The sequence below is a fragment of the Lolium perenne genome, chromosome 4 (assembly GCF_019359855.2).
Source record: "Lolium perenne isolate Kyuss_39 chromosome 4, Kyuss_2.0, whole genome shotgun sequence".
NCBI lineage: Eukaryota > Viridiplantae > Streptophyta > Magnoliopsida > Poales > Poaceae > Lolium > Lolium perenne.
Genome location: NC_067247.2, coordinates 11,336,992 through 11,341,732, shown reverse-complemented (window position 1 = coordinate 11,341,732; position 4,741 = coordinate 11,336,992).

Below are 4,741 nucleotides of genomic sequence, written 5' to 3'. Positions count from 1 at the left end.
TGCACTAGAGTCAATAATCTAGATTACATTGTAATGTACCTAACACCCATGGCATTCTGGTGTTGCTCATACTTTGACCTAGGGAGAGCTTTAGTCAACGGTTCTGACACACTCAGAAACGTATGTATTTTGCAATTCATTTGCGTCTTCACGCATCACTCATTTTCCAAATGAGTCGGCATTAAATATGTTTGGTCTTCTGGTGGAACCTTAATTCCGCGGTCTGAAATATGTCACTAATATTGTCATACACAATATAGTTTCAAAGTTCTGATACTATCAGAACTACACCAAGTTCTCAAAGAACCTCTTGACTTAACATCCTCAGTCATTGTCAAAACAACGACATATTTTGTCTTCGTTTGTAGAATCCGTCACAACATTTAGAACTCTTCTAAATCTAGCATTGTGCTACCTTTTAAACAACACTTAGCCTAATTTTGAGATTGAAATTTTATTTTTATATGTGACAAAACCAATATCGGTGCAACACCTTACAGCGATTTGTTTGTCATTTCTCCATACAAAACTATTTATATATCCTTGGTTCTTCTAAAGTACACAGGGATATTTTTACTGTTTGTCCAATGATTATCACATGAATCATTCTGGTATATGCTCAATGAAACCTTTTATAATCAAATATATAATTACATCATTTATAACCAACTATATGTATCTACATAAAGTATTATAAATATGTCTCAGCGCTCCCACTTAATTTCTTGCAAATGCAAGCCTCTTCATCGTTTCTGATGAAATCAAAAACTCTTTGACTATTTCATCCGGTGAAGATTCCAACTCCGTGATACTCACTTCATCCAATTGAAGTTCGTTTACCTATCTAGTATTCCACGGACTAGCAAAACAATTGGTTGTATCTTGTATACACCTTTAATACACACTTCTGTTAAGTAATGTATTTTGCCATCCTACTATCATATCTCATGAAAGAAATATGACGCGATTACTAGAATAATCCACATAGACTATAAGCATTGCTACGGAAGATCTAATCTTATCGTAGTCAACTCTTTGAACTTTGTCGTAAACAACTTTTCGACAAGTCAAGCTTATTCAAGGATATTCCATCCAAGTCCATCAATTTTATAGATCCGTTTACTTTCAAAAAGTATTCATCTATCTTGGATTTCATGACGTATAGCCATTTTAACGGAGTTAGGGCCCATCATAACTTCTTTGTATGTAGTTGGTTTATCATTGTTCAAAAAACAATCTTTTGTTCACAAATCATTTATTTGATCACAAAGTAAACCATACCTACAAGGTTCAATAAGTACTTCGATCTCCATGACTATAACATTTTGTAGACATGGGAGCCATGATCGTCGTGGCCGCTTCCGGAACCAATTCCGATGCTGCGCTACTCTGATCATTATGCTCAGGTTCATAAACCTTATCAAGTTTTATTGTCCTCCCACTCAAAAACTTCGCTAAAAACAATTTCTTGGAAATAAGTAAGAAACATCGACAAACACTTTTGCCTTTGTCTCCATAGTGGAAAGAATTCCCAATAAATTCTGTGGGATAACCAACAAAGACATTCATCCGATTTTGGTTGTAAGCTTATTTACTTTATGCTATGCATTCCAAAATTTAAGAAATGACTATTAGGGTTCATACCCATGCCATAACTCGTATGGTGTCATTTCAACGGATCATGATGATGCTCTATTTAGTGTAAAAGCGGTAGTCACTAAAGCATAATCCACAAAAATATAATAGCATCAATATTTCACTACAAGAAAAGTTCTGATAGACAACGTCTCAAAATCGTCCGCTAAGGGGTATTTTTCGTCGCCTATGGGCCTAACCCGACGATATGGGTTCTGTTGTGGAAACTGCGTCAGGTAAAGTCCTACGACGATTTTTTCGGTCCGTCGCGCTTGGGCGCCCTTCCGCCACGGAAAATCGGACCGTTGCCCAAGTGTTTCCGGGAGCCCGTTGACTGCTGACGTCATGCAACGATTATCGTGGCAGACGCCGTTAACTGGCAGTTAACGGCGTTAACCGGCTGAAACCCCGTGGTAGATGGTAGGCCCACACGAGGCCTGCCACGTCTTAAGCGGGCCGGCCCATTAAGTTTACGGGCCGGGCCAGTTGACTTAGTTTGACCGGTCAACTATATAGCTGGGCTGGTCCATTAGTTACGTGGGCCGGGCCTAACCTCTAAAGTTGACTGGTCAAAACTTTAATGGGCCGGCCCACTAAGCATGTGGGCCGGGCCGAATGCACTCGTTTGACCGGTCAACAGGCAAAAGGGCCGGCCCACAAGACATGTGGGACCCACTTTCCTGGTATCGGGCCGGCCCATTTACAAAGTGGGGTCCACATTAAGGCAACTGGACCGGCCCAAGAAGTTATTGGGCCGGCCCAATTAGCATGTGGGTCCCACTTTCCTGCTATCGGGCCGGCCCATTTAGTACGTGGGGTCCACATTTGATCAAATGGGCTGGCCCAACAAGCCAGTGGGCCGGGCCAAAAGCACCGGTGGGTCCCACTTTCCTGTTAAAGGGCCAGCCCATTTAGTATGTGGGGTCCACCATATAGCAAGTGGGCCGGCCCAACAAGATAGTGGGCGGGGCAGTAAACACAGGTGGGTCCCACTTTCCACTTAACGGGCTGGCCCATTTAGTATGTGGGGTCCACCATATAGCAAGTGGGCCGGCCCAACAAGATAGTGGGCCGGGCCAAAACACTGGCGGGTCCCACTTTCCTGTTAAAGGGCCGGCCCATTTAATATGTCGGGTCCACCGTATAGCAAGTGGGCCGGCCCAACACGCTAGTGGGCCGGCCCAACACGCTAGTGGGCCGGGCCAAAAACACAGGTGGGTCCCACTTTCCTATTAAAGGGCCGGCCCATTTAGTATGTGGGGTCCACCATATAGCAAGTGGGCCGGCCCAACACGCTAGTGGGCCGGGCCAAAAACACAGGTGGGTCCCACTTTCGTCTTAAAGGGCTGGCCCGTTTAGTATGTGGGGACCACCACAAAAGCAACTGGGCTGGCCCAACTAGTTAGTGGGCCGGCCCAGCAGTGGGTGGGGTCCACCTTAAAGCAAGTGGGCCGGCCCAATAAAAGTGTGGGGTCCACAGTAAATCAAGTGGGCTGGCCCAATAAGTAAGTGGGCCAGCCCGTTTAGTTGCTGTTTATATGCCGGCGTAATAGGCGCTTTAGGATTTTGCGGGCCGGCACATATGTGATTTCGCTTAATTGGGCCGTTTAAGGGATGGGAATTCGTGATTTAGATACTGAGAATATTTACGCAGCATTGATTTCTGTCGGATAGCCTCACTTACCACAAGCACCAAAGAAAAGATAAGCGAAAGAACTATAAAAACTAACTAAATATTACATCAGCTGCAAGGCATTGAAAAAATATTACAGAACCCAGAGAAATTGAATGGTAATTAAACCTAGCAATACAATGAAGGGATCCGGCAATCTTTTAAGTTGTCCATGCAGCACCTATATCCGAAACAAAGACATTACAAGTTAAGACAGCAACAATGGAAAGGCAAAGACACTACAATATTGTTTGCCGAAGAATTTGGAACTCATCATTTCGTCGTTATAACAAGATCATTGTAATGCGCACAATAAGCAAACAAAGAGTGCATGCCGCATACCAACAGCCAATATAACAGAGCATGTTAGAATGAAGCAATGAGACTTACTACTGTCGAGTCCCATGCAAACCAACATGTTCAGGGAGTACAAAATTGGCATGAACAACATAGTAGCAGGCTATAAATTTTGTAACAACGAATGAGCAAGATGTAGTTATGATGGCTACATCTACGAGCGAGGGAATGTAAACCAAAAATAGAAGTTACGATGGCAAAAGCTAAAGAGGAGGGAATGTGAACCAACATGTGCCAAGTGCAATTACTTCATTTTGGCCGTGAACTAAATAATACTCCTGAACTTATAGTGAAGGGGATGCAAATCAAGATGTTTCGGGATATTAACTTGTAATGAGCAACACATAGAGGATAGTTAATGCTGGAGCTTAGGATGGACCAGATCTGAGAATATTGTGGGATCACCTGTGAACTTGTATAAGAGGGAATGCAAACCAATATGTTCAGCTTTCCATATGTGAGCGTCATGCCAAGTCAGAGAAACAAGTCAATAATGCAGCTTTTGAAGAACAAGATGGCACGCAAAATTATTATCAAGTAGTATGACAAGTTTATTTGTACTACAGGCTAGATAGCAGAGTGATAGCATGCCAAACTAAGTCCTTACTTTGTTAGCTTACAATGAACTAGATACAAAAAATGGCATCACCTGTAGTACAGGGAATGCAAGCCAACATGTTCATGGAGTAAAAAATTGGCACAAACAACATAGTAGCAGGCCATAATTTTTGTAACAACGACTGAGCAAGATAAAGTTATGATGGCTAGATCTACAGAGCAGGGAATGTAAACCAAATATAGAAGTTACGATGCCAAAAGCTATAGAGCAGGGAATGCGAACCAACATGTGCAATTACTTAAAATTGGCCATGAACTAAATAATAGCGAGGATGTTACTATAATACCTATAATTTTTGTAACAACGATCGAGCAAGATAGAAGTTATGATGGCTACATCTACTGAGCAGGAATGCAAACCAAAATGTTCAATCGCTTAAAGTTAGCAATGAAGTAGAAAATAGCAACGTGTTACGGTCATAGCTAGGAATGAACTAAAAGAGCTTCAGACAAACAAGC